Here is a 16805-nt window from a genome sequence, read left to right as displayed (position 1 = left end):
AGCACTTCTATCTTTCCTTTTATTTTTTTTAAACAGTTTTATTCACACCCCAAATGTTTTAGTTTTTTTATAGCTTTTATAAAGGAAATTTAATAAGTTACAAATTTATGAAAATGTCCAAACTAAGACATTCAGGGAAAGATACCTTAATTCAGGAAAGGCCGGTGGGTTTGAAACAGCTCTGTCAGCTGGGTAGTCACGTGGCGGCATCAGCTGGCCTCTTGCTCCTGGACTCCATTGCTTTCAGCCTTTGTCCTTGTGGGGGTTCCTCACTTTGCTTCTCTGGGGCTGGCTCTCATCTCTTGGCTTCCCTTGGTTTTGTCCAGGTTCTGGCTTGCTGAACATCTCGTGGTGACGTCTGCTGGAGTCCAAGCATCTCCAAAATCTGTGTCTCTGTTCGCTAAGTGTCAGTAATTCTGCGCTGAAGTTTGTGGCCTACAGTATTGAATTAGGATTAAAAGAAATGGCTGCCTCCATAAGATTGAGTCAGGATTAAACATCGGCTTTTTTAGGGTACATAATGTTTTCAAACTGGCACACCATACAATCCTTCCTAAGTAAACAAGCAATCATTCCGAGTTAGGCATTCACTACCACAGTCTGTATGAGGACATTTCCATTTCTTCCATAAAGAAAGGAGAAGAGGGAGAACAAAAGGAATAAAAAATAAAATAAATAAAAAGGAGACACAATATCACCACCAAGAATCCCATACCCCTCCCTTATATCCCCTTCTTACTGACATTTAGCTTTCGTATACTGCCTTTATTACATTTAATACAAGCATATTACAATGTTTCTGTTATCTGTAGATCCTAGGTTGCATTGAGTATATTTTTCCCATGTACCGTTCCATTTTTAACACCTTGCGCTGTTGACATTTCATTCATTCTCCCTCATGTAAAAAATTCTTTTATTTGCACATTTAATCACCATCATTTTCCACTGTAGGTTTCGCTAAGTTATGCAGTCCCAGTCTTTGTTTCCTGGGGCCTTTGCACGACAGTGCTGGAGGATGGCAGCCACCACAGGCTCGGGAGTAAAAGTTCCTCGCAGTTTCCAACTGTTATAAGAACTCGACGGCCAGAAAGGGGTAGGAGATGGTGTAGTTAGCTGTCATCTAGAAGATGATGAAGGCATGACATGAGATGGATGATAATTTGACCTCCAAGAAAAATTTATGAAAACCGAATGTACAGCCTTAAAATAAAATGTGGATGTAAGGGTAGTTCAGTGGTAGAATTCTCGTCTGCCATGCGGGAGACCCGGTTTTGAATCCTGGTCCATGTACTTCCAAAAAAACAAACAAGCAAAATAAACAAACAAAGACAAAAATTCAACATATGATGCTGCAATAGTGGGATACTCAGAAAAAAATAATGAACTGTGACCTCGCTAAACAGCATACAAAAAAAAAAAATAGAATGTGGACTTAAATACTCAGAAGCACCCCCCTTTGTAAGATTTGTAACAAAAATTAATGTGAATGGAGTTAATAGTTCTAGTGGAGTGGTAGACTCAAGAGCCATATCAGTGCTGGCAAAATGACAGAATTCATATACCGTCAGAGTTGTCCTGCAAGAACTTCAGTGCCTAATGTCTAAAGAAAATCTGAACTCCCTCAGCTGCCTGAAGGACAGTTTTACAACATTTAATAAAAAAGAAAACCTCATGTCCTCCCCTCACACCCATTTGATTTAAGCAGTCTTCATTTTCCACAGTAGAAAATTTCCTAGATAAGTCTTATAGACTTCAAAATACTGAAAAGGAGGCTCCCATTCAAAGACATTTTATCTTATGATACTGTAAATGATAGTAATTTCTTGTCCATTTGAAATATATAAGTTGTGCTATAACAAATCTCACTATCTAGTGTAACTACTCTCCATGTAGTTGAACTGGGATGAAGAAAGCGTAGGACTTCCGGAGAAGATGGCGGCTTAGTAAGACGCGCGGATCTTAGTTCCTCCTCCAGAACAGCTACTAGGGGAGTAGGAACGATACAGAACAGCTCCCGGAGCCAGGACAGAGATAAAAAAGACAGCGTACCCCATCCTGGAACGGCTGACTGGCTGAGAGAACCTGCTCCGGTGAGATCGCCGAGGGGCGCGGGCTTCCCCGGTGGGGCGGCAAGCAGCCGGTGTCCCTCCCTTCCTCCTTCCCGGGCCAGCTGGCAGAATTGGGCAGGCGGTCCCCTCAAGCCGCGGCGGCTGGCGCCCCCATCACACGAGGCCCCCCGGACCAACTGAGAGAATTGGATCAGAAATCCCCAGGCCGTGGAGAACAGTGACCAGGGGGGTCCCTTCCAAACACGTGACTTCCCGGTCCGGCTGGAAACGGTGCACTTTCCCGGGCCGTGGCGGCTGGCACCCTCCCGCCACGATTGGCGCCCCGGGCCAACTAGGAAATTCGGACGGGCGCTCTCATGGGCTGCGGCGGCCGGCGACCCTCCCCACGTTCGGACCCCTGGGCCGGCTGGCACTCTTCCAAGCCGCTTCGGCTGGCGAACCTCCCCCACGGTGAGAGTTTTCCAAAGTTAAAGGACCCACAGACAAACGTGTGCCACGAGCGCCACCTACTGGGCAAGATACGAAAAACAGAACCCAGAGATTTCACAGAAAAAATCTTTCAACCTGTTGGGTCCAACACCCAGGGAAATCTGACTGAATGCCCAGACGCCAGCAGAAGATAACGGATCACGCTCAGAAAATTGAAAATATGGCCCAAAGGAACAAACCAATAGTTCAAATGAGATACAGGAGCTGAGACAACTAATGCTGAATATATGAACAGAAATGGAAAACCTCTTCAAAAACGAAATCGATAAATTGAGGGAGGACTTGAAGAAGACATGGGCTGAACAAAAAGAAGAAATAGAAAAACTGAAAAAACAAATCACAGAACTTATGGAAGTGAAGGATAAAGTAGAAAAGATGGAAAAAACAATGGATACCTACAATGATAGATTTAAAGAGACAGAAGATAGAATTAGTGATTTGGAGGATGGAACATCTGAATTCCAAAAAGAAACAGAAACTATAGGGAAAAGAATGGAAAATTTTGAACAGGGTATCAGGGAACTCAAGAACAATATGAACCGCACAAATATACGTGTTGTGGGTGTCCCAGAAGGAGAAGAGAAGAGAAAAGGAGGAGAAAAACTAATGGAAGAAATTATCACTGAAAATTTCCCAACTCTTATGAAAGACCTAAAATTACAGATTCAAGAAGTGCAGCACACCCCAAAGAGATTAGACCCAAATAGGCGTTCCCCAAGACACTTACTAGTTAGAATGTCAGAGGCCAAAGAGAAAGAGAGGATCTTGAAAGCAGCAAGAGAAAAACAATCCATCACATACAAGGGAAACCCAATAAGACTATGTGTAGATTTCTCAGCAGAAACCATGGAAGCTAGAAGACAGTGGGATGATATATTTAAATTACTAAAAGAGAAAAACTGCCAACCAAGACTCCTATATCCAGCAAAATTGTCCTTCAAAAATGAGGGAGAAATTAAAACATTCTCAGACAAAAAGTCACTGAGAGAATTTGTGACCAAGAGATCAGCTCCGCAAGAAATACTAAAGGGAACACTAGAGTCAGATACGAAAAGACAGAAGAGAGAGGTATGGAGAAGAGTGTAGAAAGAAGGAAAGTCAGATATGATATATATAATACAAAAGGCAAAATGTTAGAGGAAAATATTATCCAAACAGTAATTTCACTAAATGTTAATGGACTGAATTCCCCAATCAAAAGACATAGACTGGCAGAATGGATTAAAAAACAGGATCCTTCCATATGCTGTCTACAGGAAACACATCTTAGACCCAAAGATAAACATAGGTTGAAAGGGAAAGGTTGGGAAAAGATATTTCATGCAAATAACAACCAGAAAAGAGCAGGAGTGGCTATACTAATATCCAACAAATTAGACTTCAAATGTAAAACAGTTAAAACAGACAAAGAAGGACACTATATACTAATAAAAGGAACAATTAAACAAGAAGACATAACAATCATAAATATTTACGCACCGAACCAGAATGCCCCAAAATACTTGAGGAATACACTGCAAACACTGAAAAGGGAAATAGACACATATACCATAACAGTTGGAGACTTCAATTCCCCACTCTCATCAATGGACAGAACATCTAGACAGAGGATCAATAAAGAAATAGAGAATCTGAATATTACTATAAATGAGCTAGACTTAACAGACATTTATAGGACATTACATCCCACAACAGCAGGATACACCTTTTTCTCAAGTGCGCATGGATCATTCTCAAAGATAGACCATATGCTGGGTCACAAAGCAAGTCTTAACAAATTTGAAAAGATTGAAATCATACACAGCACTTTCTCGGATCATAAAGGAATGAAGTTGGAAATCAATAATAGGCAGAGTGCCAGAAAATTCACAAACACGTGGAGGCTCAACAACACACTCTTAAACAACGAGTGGGTCAAAGAAGAAATTGCAAGAGAAATTAGTAAATACCTCGAGGCGAATGAAAATGAAAACACAACATATCAAAACCTATGGGACGCAGCAAAGGCAGTGCTAAGAGGGAAATGTATTGCCCTAAATGCCTTTATCAGAAAAGAAGAAAAGGCAAAAATGCAGGAAATAACTGTCCACTTGGAAGAACTGGAGAAAGAACAGCAAACTAATCCCAAAGCAAGCAAAAGGAAAGAAATAACAAAGATTAGAGCAGAAATAAATGAAATTGAAAACATGAAAACAATACAGATAATAAGATCAGAAGTTGGTTCTATGAGAAAACAATAAGATTGATGGGCCCTTATCAAGATTGACAAAGAAGAAGAGAGAGGATGCAAATAAATAAGATCAGAAATGGAAGAGGAGACATAACTACTGACCTCACAGAATAAAGGAGGTAATAACAGGATACTATGAACAACTTTACGCTAATAATACAACAATTTAGATGAAATGGACGGGTTCCTGGAAAGACATGAACAACCAACTTTGACTCAAGAAGAATAGATGACCTCAACAAACCAATCACAAATAAAGAAATTGAATCAGACATTCAAAAGCTTCCTAAAAAGAAAAGTCCAGGACCAGATGGCTTCACATGTGAATTTATCAAACATTCCAGAAAGAATTAGTACCAACTCTCCTCAAACTCTTCAAAAAAATCGAAGTGGAGGGAAAACTACCTAATTCATTCTATGAAGCCAACATCACCTCATACCAAAACCAGGCAAAGATATTACAAAAAAAGAAAACTACAGACCAATCTCTCTAATGAATATAGATGCAAAAATCCTCAATAAAATTCTAGCAAATCGTATCCAGCAACACATTAAAAGAATTATACATCATGACCAAGTAGGATTCATCCCAGGTATGCAAGGATGGTTCAACATGAGAAAATCAATTAATGTAATACACCATATCAACAAATCAAAGCAGAAAAATCACATGATCATCTCAATTGATGCAGAGAAGGCATTTGACAAGATTCAACATCCTTTCCTGTTTGAAACACTTCAAAGGATAGGAATACAAGGGAACTTCCTTAAAATGATAGAGGGAATATATGAAACACCCATAGCTAATATCATCCTCAATGGGGAAAAATTGAAAACTTTCCCCCTAAGATCAGGAACAAGACAAGGATGTCCATTATCACCACTGTTATTCAACATCGTGTTGGAGGTTCTAGTCAGAGCAATTAGACAAGAAAAAGAAATACAAGGCATCAAAATTGGAAAGGAAGAAGTAAAACTATCACTGTTTGCAGACGATATGATACTATACGTCGAAAACCCAGAAAAATCCACAACAAAACTACTAGAGCTAATAAATGAGTACAGCAAAGTAGCAGGTTACAAGATCAACATTCAAAAATCTGTAGCATTTCTATACACTAGTAATGAACAAGCTGAGGGGGAAATCAAGAAATGAATCCCATTTACAATTGCAACTAAAGAATAAAATACCTAGGAATAAATTTAACTAAAGAGACAAAAAACCTATACAAAGAAAACTACAAAAAACTGTTAAAAGAAATCACAGAAGACCTAAATAGATGGAAGGGCATACCGTGTTCATGGATTGGAAGACTAAATATAGTTAAGATGTCAATCCTACCTAAATTGATTTACAGATTCAATGCAATACCAATCAAAATCCCAACAACTTATTTTTCGAAATAGAAAAACCAATAAGCAAATTTATCTGGAAGGGCAGGGTGTCCCGAATTGCTAAAAACATCTTAGGAAAAAAAACGAAGCTGGAGGTCTCGCGCTGCCTGCCTTTAAGGCATATTATGAAGCCACAGTGGTCAAAACAGCATGGTATTGGCATAAGATAGATATATCGACAATGGAATCGATAGAGTGCTCAGATATAGACCCTCTCATCTATGGACATTTGATCTTTGATAAGGCAGTCAAGCCAACTCACCTGGGACAGAACAGTCTCTTCAATAAATGGTGCCTAGAGAACTGGATATCCATATGCAAAAGAATGAAAGAAGACCCATGTCTCACACCCTATACAAAAGTTAACTCAAAATGGATCAAAGATCTAAACATTAGGTCTAAGACCATAAAACAGAGGAATATGTTGGGAGATATGAAACTTATAATTGGACGTGGTTTTATGGTCCTTAAACCTAAAGCAAGAGCACTGAAGAAGGAATAAACAAATGGGAGCGCCTCAAAATTAAACACTTTTGTGCATCAAAGAACTTCATCAAGAAAGTAGAAAGACAGCCTACACAATGGGAGACAATATTTGGAAATGACATATCAGATAAAGGTCTAGTATCCAGAATTTATAAAGAGATTGTTCAACTCAACAACAACAAAAAGACAGCCAACCCAATTACAAAATGGGAAAAAGACTTGAACAGACACCTATCAGAAGAGGAAATACAAATGGCCAAGAGGCACATGAAGAGATGCTCAATGTCCCTGGCCATTAGAGAAATGCAAATCAAAACCACAATGAGATATCATCTCACACCCACCAGAATGGACATTATCAACAAAACAGAAAATGACAAGTGCTGGAGAGGATGCGGAGAAAGAGGCACACTTATCCACTGTTAGTGGGAATGTCAAATGGTGCAACCACTGTGGAAGGTAGTTTGGTGGTTCCTCAAAAAGCTGAATATAGAATTGCCATACGACCCAGCAATACCATTGCTGGGTATCTATTCAAAGGACTTAAGGGCAAAGACACAAACAGACATTTGCACACCAATGTTTGTAGCAGCATTATTTACAATTGCAAAGAGATGGAAACAGCCAAAATGTCCATCAACAGACGAGTGGCTAAACACACTGTGGTATATACATACGATGGAATACTATGCAGCTTTAAGACAGGATAAACTTATGAAGCATGTAATAACATGGATGGAGCTAGAGAACATTATGCTGAGTAAGTCTAGCCAAAAGCTAAAGGACAAATACTATATGGTCCCACTGATGTGAACCGACATTCGAGAATAAACTTGGAATATGTCATTGGTAACAGAGTCCAGCAGGAGTTAGAAACAGGGTAAGATAATGGGTAATTGGAGCTGAAGGGATACAGATGTGCAACAGGACTAGATACAAAAACTCAAAAATGGACAGCGCAATAATACCTAATTGTAAAGTAATCATGTTAAAACACTGAATGAAGCTGCATCTGAGCTATAGGTTTTTTTTTACTATTATTATTACTTTTTTTTCTCTATATTAACATTCTATATCTTTTTCTGTTGTGTTGCTAGTTCTTCTAAACCGATGCAAATGTACTAAGAAACGATGATCATGCATCTGTGTGATGATAAGAATTACTGATTGCATATGTAGAATGGTATGATTTCTAAATGTTGGGTTAATTTCTTTTTTCCGTTAATTAATAAAAAAAAAAAAAAAGAAAGCGTATTTGAATTGTTTCCCGTCGTGACTGGTGGGGCACATCTAACTCAACTTTGAAAAGACACATCACGCAGTCACCTTGATGCTGATTACATGGCCTGGCATCTCTGCTTTCTCCCCCTTCCTTCCTCCTTCCTTTTCTCCCTACAACAGCTCTCCAGATTGGGGTGGCTTTTAGAACAGATGTAAGGGTTTCAGGTCGCAGCCTGTGGGAGTACTGCTCCGTTTGAGTGGCGGCTTCATCTGCACCCCCTGGTTTCTTTTTTAGGTATTAAATGACTACCCCCTTACAAGCCATCATCCTTTCCCCACTCCCTACTACCACCCTTGGCTGAACAATAGATTGTAACCCCACCCCAACTCTGTTCCCTTCTGAAATCGGCCTTTGATTAAGAATTCTTTCAGGGCCATAAGGTAAAGTTGGAAAGAGTCTCTGACCTCCCTTATTTAGGTTTTTTTTTTTTAGTGTGTGGTCTGGAAGTTGAACCCAGGTCTCCTGCCTACAAGGTGAGCATTCTACCACTGAACCATCTGTGCACCCCGTTATTTAGTTTTGGAGCCACATTTCTTTACTCTTTTACCAGCCTGGGAAATGAAAAGTGGGTCCTCAGCCCTGCCGCCCTCTGCTGTCATTGTTACCTGGTACATTTTTGTTTTAGCTCAGGTTTTGATATGGTGAAAACTGCAGTCCCCAGGGTTCCTCAGACCTGCAGCTCTCAAAGTCTTCAGGGGTTCAACTTGGAGAAGGCCACACGAAGACACTTGTAAGCACACATAATCCCTCAGAATGAAATGTTTTTTCTTGTAATTGCTTTTGCTTTTAAAAATTGAAGATGTGTTAAACAGGGCTCTCATTTGGTTATCCTTGTCATCCATTTGATTCCAGTTTGGAATCTGACAGCTGGAACAAAAAGACCCTTGAATTCGGTGCATGCTTTGGTTTAGGTGCTGCTGCCTTTTGTGATCCTCAGCAGGGATTAAGAAAGAACACGATGCACAGCAGAGCCCTGAAATTGGGGCCGGACTTTCTGATGAATTGCTGCGTGTTCCCACTTTCCTGTGCAGGGCCACTAAATGCTGAAATGTGAATGCATACTGAAATGCAATTCATTGTGTCCTTCAAATACACACACACACACACAAACATCCTTAATGAGGTAGGTCACATCTCAATTTAGGATCCTCCTCATCCAAAGATTTACTCACAGTGGTCGCATACCTGTAGGAATGGATTACGTTTAAGAACATTAACTTCTCTGGGGTAAATACAGCGTTAAAGCATCTCATTACCCATTTCATCTAAGTTGTCTAATTTTGGGTATACAGTTGTTCACGGTATCCTTTTGTGATCCTTTTTATCTTTGTCATGGGTAATAACTGTTCTCTCATGTCTGATTTTATTTATTTGCATCTTTTCTCTCTTTTCTCTTTCAGTGCGGCTAAGGTTTATCAATTTTATCTACTCAACCAACTTGCCGTTTTATTGATTATCTTTTTTTTTCTCAATTCATTTATTTATGCTCTATTCTTTTTTAAAATTTTTTATTAATTAAAAAAATTACAAGAAACAAACATTCCCAACACATACACTCATCAATTCACAATATCATCACATAGTTGCATATTCATCATCATGATCATTTCTCAGAACATTAGCATCAATTCAGAAAAAGAAAGAAAAAGACAACAGAAAAATATAAGAAACAGAAGAGAAAAAAAATTTTACAGGCCATACCCCTTACTGATCCCTTTCATTGATCACTAGCATTTCAAACTAAATCTATTTTAACATTTGTTCCCCCTATTATTTATTTTTATTCCTTAAATAAAAATATAACAAGTATGTTCTACTTGTCTGTTGACAAGGTAGATAAAAGGAGCATCAGACACAAGGTTTTCACAATCACACAGTCACATTGTGAAAGCTACATCATTATACAATCATCATCAAGAAACATGGCTACTGGAACACAGCTCTACATTTTCAGGCAGTTCCCTCCAGCCTCTCCATTACATCTTGGATAACAAGGTGATATCTACTTAATGCATAAGAATAACCTCCAGGATAACCTCTCCACTCTGTTTGGAATCTCTCAGCCATTGACACTTTGTCTCATTTCACTCTTCCCCCTTTTGGTCGAGAACATTTTCTCAGTCCCTTGATGCTGGGTCTCAGCTCATTCTGGGATTTCTGTCCCATGCTGCCAGGAAGATCCACACCCCTGGTAGTCATGTCCCACGTAGACAGGGGGAGGGTGGTGAGTCTGCTTGCTGTGTTGGCTGGCGAGAGAGGCCACATCTGAGGAACAAAAGAGGTTCGCCTGGGGGTGACTATTAGGCTTAATTTTAAGTAGGCTTGACCTATCCCCCTGTGGGGTTAAGTTTTATATGAACAACCCCCAAGACTGGGGGCTCAGCCTATAGCTTTGGTTGTCCACACTGCTTGTGAGAATATCAAGAATTCAACTTGAGGAAGTTGAGTTTCCCCCGTTCTCACCATTCCCCAAAGGGGACTTTGCAAATACTTTTCCACTCACTGATCAAATCACTCTGGGATTCATCAGGGCATCACCTGGACAAACCAACAAAATCTCATGTCCTATACAAAGGTCCATTTACTTAAGGTGTTCAATCAACTATCTACATAAGGTATATTAGGAGCTGCACTAGTCAAAGTATAGATTTGTACCAAATAAACATTTTTTGCTTTAGTCTCACACATAAGTTGAAATTTTAAAATATTAAGTACCATCTATTTTTGGCACACTGCAGTAATGACATTTTTTTGTTCTTCCTCATGCAAAAACATTTTTTTTAAATTTGTACATTTAGTCACTATCATTATACACTCTAGGCATTCCTAGATTACACCATCTCAATCTTTATCGTCTATCTTTATTTGTGATTTCATTTATGCCCCAGCCCTCCTCCCTCCATCATTCTCATATGCAGCTTCATTCAGTGTTTTAACATAATTGTATTACAGTTAGGTAATATTGTGCTGTCCATTTCTGAGTTTTTATATTTAGTCCTATTGCACAATCTGTATCCATTCAGCTCCAATTACCCAATATCTTACCCTCTTTCTATCTCCTGATGGTCTCTGTTACCAACGAAATATTCCAAGTTTATTCACGAATGTCAGTTCATATCAGTGACACCATACAGTATTTATCCTTTTGTTTCTGGCTAATCACACTCAGCATAATGTCCTTAAGATCTATTCATGTTGTTACATACTTCGTAACTTTATTCTGTCTTCCAGCTGCATAATATTCCATCTTATGTAAATGTCACAGTTTGTTTAGCCAACTGTCTGTTGATGGGCATTTTGGCTGTTTCCATCTCTTCGTAATTGTTAATAATGCTGCTATAAACATTGGTGTGTAAATGTTCATTTGTGTCCTTGGCCTCGTGTCCTTTGAGTAGAGACAGCATATAGATGGGTCCTGTTTTTTAATCCATTCTCCCAGACTATGTCTTTTGTTTGGAGAGTTTAATCCATTACCATTCAGTGTTATTACTGCCTGGGTAGTACTTTCTTCTACTGTTTTGCCTTCTGGATTTTATATGTCATATCTAATTTTCCTTCTTTTTACCTTTACTCATAGTCTTCCTTTCTGCACTCTTCTCCACATCTCTCTCTTCTGTCTTCGTATCTGTCTCTAGTGTTCCCTTTAGTATTTCTTGCAGAACTGGTCTCTTGGTCACAAATTCTCTCAGTGATTTTTTTGTCTGAAAATGTTTTAATTTCTTCCTCATTTTTGAAGGACAATTTTGCTGGATATAGAATTCTTGGTTGGCAGTTTTTCTCTTTTAATAATTTAGATATATTATCCCACTGTCTTCTCGCCTCCATGGTTTCTGCTGAGAGATCTGTGCATAGTCTTATTGGGTTTCCCTTGTATGTGATGGATTGCTTTTCTCTTACTGCTTTCAAGATCCTGTCTTTCTCTTTGACCTCTGACATTCTGATCATTAAATGTCTTGGAGTATGTCTATTTGCATCTATTCTCTTTGGGGTACGCTGCACTTCTTGGATCTGTAATTTTAAGTCTTTCATAAGAGTTGGGAAATTTTCAGTGATAATTTCCTCCATTGGTTTTTCTCCTCCTTTTCCCTTCTCTTCTCCTTCTGGGACACCCACAACATGTCTGTTCATGTGCTTCATATTGTCTTTCAATTCCCTGAGTCCCTGCTCATATTTTTCCATTTTTTCCCTATATTTTCTGTTTCTTGTCGAATTTCAGATGTTCCGTCCTCCAGTTCAGAAATCCTATCTTCTGTCTCTCGAAATCTACCATTGTAGGTTTCCATGGTTTTTTTCATCTCTTCTACTGTGTCTTTCATTCCCATAAGTTCTGTGATTTGTTTTTTCAGACTTTCAGTTTCTTCTTTTTGTTCTTTCCTTGCCTTCTTTATATCCTCCCTCAATTCATTGATTTGGTTTTTGATGAGGTTTTCCATGTCTGTTTGTACATTCTGAATTAATTGTTTCAGCTCCTGTATGTCATTTGAATTGTTGGTTTGTTCCTTTGACTGGGCCATATGTTCAATTTTCCTAGTGTGATTTGTTATTTTTTGCTGGCATCTAGGCATTTAATTACCTTAATTAGTTTATTCTGGAGATTTCTTTCACTTCTTTTATCTAAGGTTTTCTTGCTGGATGAATTTGTTGTCTATCTGTTCTTTGACATTCTGTTCAGCTTTATCTGGACCTTTAGCTTAAGTTTTGTTTTAACAGAGGAGAATTTTTCAGTTCTTGTTTTCTTGTTTCTTGCCCTGCTTGTGTGGTGCCTTTCCCCCCCCCCACACTTAGGAGGGTCTACTTAGATATTATAGACCCCAGCCAGATTTTCCCAAACCAAACTGGCCTCCTATCAGGAGGAAAGAGTCACCTGCATCGGTTTTCCCTGAGGGTGAGACCCAGCAGGTTGAAAGACTTTCCTGTGAAGTCTCTGCACTCTGTTTTTCTTATCCTGCCCTGTGTGTGGCACTTGTCTGCCTGCAGGTCCCACCAGCATAAGATGACGTGGTACCTTTAACTTTGGCAGACTCTCCCTGCTGGGGGCACGGTGGAGATAGAGGAGAGGTTGTAGGCTGGTTTTAATGGCTTCAAATTACCAAGCCCTGGTGTCTGAATTCCTTGATGGAGGGATTCCACCTGGGTGGGACTTCACCTCTCCCCTGGGGAAGGCACATGCTCCAGATAAGCCCCCCAAAGAGTTTACTTCTGCCTATGGCTGGGGCAGTTGCAGCCTGAAAAGTCCTGCTGCTGTATCCAGAGGCAGTCAAGCCTTTGCAGATACACAGCCACAAAAACCTCTGTTTCCTTCTTTTTTTCTTTCCCCCTTTTTCTGTCAGTCCTGCCCCCTTGGTGCTGGGGCAAAAATGAGCAACCTCCACTTTGATCAGGTTCACCTAAGCTGGGGGCCTATTTTTAGTAGTCAGAATTTGTTAATTAGCTCCACAATTGGCGTTTGATTGTGCCCAGTCCCTGCTGCTGGTAAAGTCCTTTCCTTTCCCCTCTGGGAAGTGGCCTGTGGGGGAGGGGCGCTGGCCACTACAGCTTTGGGAACTCACGGTTCTTGGGGGTGCTCGCAGCTGGTCCAGCTGGTCCAGACTGGGGTACACTGTGTGTTTGGTCACTATCGTGGCTCCGGGAGTTGTTCTGTACTGTTTCTGGTTATTTAGTAGTTGTTCTGGAGGACGAACTAAACTGCACATTGTTAAGCCACCATCTTGACCCGGAAGCACTATGCTCTATTCTTTATTTCCTTCCTTCTGCTGGCTTTGAATTAGTTTGCTATTGTTTCTTTGGGTTTTCCCTGGTGTTCAGTTAGGTGTTTGATTTTCGCTCTTTTTTCCTTTTTAATGTAGGTATTTAGGGCTATAAATTTCCTTCTTAGCACTGTTTTTGCTGCATACTGTGTGTGTGTGTTTTTTTTAATGCAGTTTTATTTAGATATATTCACACACTACCCAAACCATGTAAAGTATACAATCACTGGCTTGCAGTATCGTCACATAGTTGTGAATAAAAAACCCCATCATCAATTTTAGAACATTTTCATTACTCCAGAAAAGAAATAAAAATAAGATAACTCAAATCCTACCACACCCCTTATCCCCTCCCCCAACTATTATTGACCCATAGTATTGTTGCACTCCATTTGTTACTGTTGATGAAAGAATGCTAAAATTGTGCTGTTAACTATAGTCATAGTTGTTTCTCATAAGCACCTCTGTTATTACTTCTTATGATAGTGTTGTGTAATTTGTTCTAATTCATGGAAGAACATTTTTTTGGTATTCATCCGGTTAATCACAGTCTGTTTGAAGTATGTTCCACTTCTTGGCTATGCCTATTTATGTCTGTTATAAGAATTGGAAAATTTTCAAGCTTATTTTGTCAAATATTCTTTCTGCCCCTTTTCCCTTCTTTGCCTTCTGGGACACCCATGACGCTTATGTTTCTGACCTTTGTGTTGTCAGTCATTTCCCTTGGACCTTGCTCAAATTTTTCCATTTTTTCCTGTTGTTCTTTTTCTTGTTTTGTTTTTTACTTTTTATTTTGAAATAATTTCAAACTTATAAGACAGTTACAAAAATAATGCAAAACCTATACAGAGCTCCCCCAACCCAGTAACTTATATTCTACTTTCTGTTTCTTAAATTTGCATCTTATAGCTATTTCATTTAAGTAGAATCATACAATATCTGTCCTTTCATGTCTAAATTATTTCTCTGAAATGATGTCTTCAAAGTTCATTCATGTAGTCGCCTGTATCAGAACTTCCTTCTTTTTTTTTAGGGCTGAATAATATGCCATTGAATGTGTATACCACATTTTGTTTATCTGTTCATCTCCTGACCATCCTCTGGGTTGTTTATACCTTTTCGTTCTCATAAATGATGTTGCTATGAATATTGGTGTGCAAATATCTGTTCAAGTTCTGATTTTTGGTTCTTTTGGGTATATACATAGAAATGGGGTTTCCAATCACATAGTAGTTCTATGTTTAACTTTTTGAGGAACTGCCAAACATTCTCACCACCTGTGCTAGTTTGAAAGGATGTGTGTACCCTAAACCATGTTTTAATCCTAATCCCATTTTGTAAAGGCAGCCATTTCTTCTAATCCCTGTTCAGTACTATATGTTTGAAACTGCAATTAGATCATCTCCCTGGAGATGTGACTCAATCAAGAGTGGTTGTTAAACTGGTCTAGGTGGAGACCTGTTTCCACCCATTCGGGTGGGTCTTTATTAGTTTATGGGAATCCTATAAAAGAGGAAACATTTTGGAGAAAGCTGGAGATTCCGAGAGCAGAGAATACCACAGCACCATGAAGCAGAGAGTCCACCAGCCAGCGAGTTTTGGAGATGAAAAAGGAAATTGCCTCCCAGGGAGCTGGAGAGGAAGCTAGCAGATGACACTGTGTTCGCCATGTGCCCTTCCAGCTGAGAGAGAAACCCTGACTGTGTTCATCATGTACCTTTCCACTTGAGAGAGAAATCCTGAACTTCAGTCGGCCTTCTTGAACTAAGGTATATTTCCCTGGATGCCTTAGATTGAACATTTCTATAGACTTGCTTTAATTGAGACATTTTCTCAGCCTTAGAACTGTAAACTAGCAACTGATTAAATTTCTTGTTTTAAAAGCCATTCTGTTTCTTGTATGTTGCATTCTGGCAGCTAGCAAACTAGAACACCACCATTGTACTGAGGTTCCCATTTCTCCACATCCTTTCCAGAACTTGCTATTTATTTATTTACTTTTAATAATCGACATACTAGTAGGTATGAGGTTGTTTTAGTATTCTGGGCTGCTCAAGCAAATACCATGAAATGGGTTAAGTTAAACAATGAGAATTTGTTAGCTTATGGTTTTGAGGCTAAAAGAAAGTTCAAATCAAGATATCAACAAGGCACTGCTTTCTCCACAAAGACTGGCTCTCTGGGACTGGCTGCATCAATCCTTGGGTCCTCTGTCACAAGGCAAGACACACGGCAGTATGTGCTGGTCTCTCCCTTGTCTTCTGGATTCCGTCAATGCCTCTTGCTTTCTGTGGTTTTCTCTCCATCTGTCTGATTTTCACTTTGCTTATAAAAGGCTCCAGTAATAGGATTAAGACCCATCCTGATTGAGATGGGCCATACCTTAACTGAAATAACTCCAACAAAGGATCCTACTTATAATGGGTTCACACCCACAGGAATGGATTAAATTGAAGAACATACTTTTCTGGGGTACATGCACCATCACAGAGGTGGTATCTCATTGCAGATTGTGGTTTGGATTTGCCTTTTTCCTAATGTTTAGTGATACTCAGCATCATTTCATTTATTTTGGGGGCTATTTGTTTATCTGGATTATATTTCTTAATCCATTCTGCTAATCTCTATCTTTTAATTGGTAAATTTAGCCCATTCACATTCATATTTGCTATTGAAAAGGCGTTTCTTGAATCCACCATCTTATCCTTTGGATTTTGTTTGTCAGATCCATATATTCTTTTCCCTCTGTCTCTTTTTATCCTTAAGTTACCCTTACTAGTAGACTCTTCAATTCTTTGCCCTCCTCCAGACCTCCCTCTCCTGTCTTTTTTTTTTTTTTTAAAACTGGCAGACCTTTAGTATTTAGTATTTCTTGTAGGGCCTGTCTCTTGTTGACAAATTGTTTCAGGATTTGTTTGTGAAAATTTTATTCTCTCCCTTGTTTTTTTTCAAAGTAATTTTTTTTATTTAAGGAAACAAACAATACACTTAGAACCACCAAAAATGGATATTTAGTTAGCTTAACCATAGGCATATTTAAATAAAATATCCATATAATCATTGTAAAACCTGTGTTTGCACAGTGAGTTTCATAAACCAATTTAAAA

At 39.1% G+C, this 16805-nt stretch overlaps 1 protein-coding gene and 1 long non-coding RNA gene across 11 annotated transcripts in view; one reads left to right on the top strand and one right to left on the bottom strand.

Moving 5' to 3' along the window:
- The window catches only part of PIP5K1B (phosphatidylinositol-4-phosphate 5-kinase type 1 beta), a 484296-nt gene that overhangs the window by 66870 nt on the left and 400621 nt on the right, over nucleotides 1-16805 (bottom strand). The window lies entirely within an intron of this gene.
- Nucleotides 1-16805, top strand: part of LOC143673611 (uncharacterized) — a 66102-nt gene that overhangs the window by 7337 nt on the left and 41960 nt on the right. The window contains exon 3 of one of the 3 annotated variants that reach the window (XR_013170478.1): nucleotides 8577-8681. The exons of the other annotated variants lie outside the window; for them this stretch is intronic. This is a non-coding gene — a long non-coding RNA (uncharacterized LOC143673611). The remainder of the gene's footprint in view (nucleotides 1-8576; nucleotides 8682-16805) is intronic. 3 annotated transcript variants of the gene reach the window in all.

This window comes from Tamandua tetradactyla, chromosome 2, assembly GCF_023851605.1.
Source record: "Tamandua tetradactyla isolate mTamTet1 chromosome 2, mTamTet1.pri, whole genome shotgun sequence".
In the NCBI taxonomy this organism is placed as follows: Eukaryota; Metazoa; Chordata; class Mammalia; order Pilosa; family Myrmecophagidae; genus Tamandua; species Tamandua tetradactyla.
The sequence above is the reverse complement of the archived record's forward strand: the minus strand, read 5'-3'. Positions and strand labels throughout refer to the sequence as shown.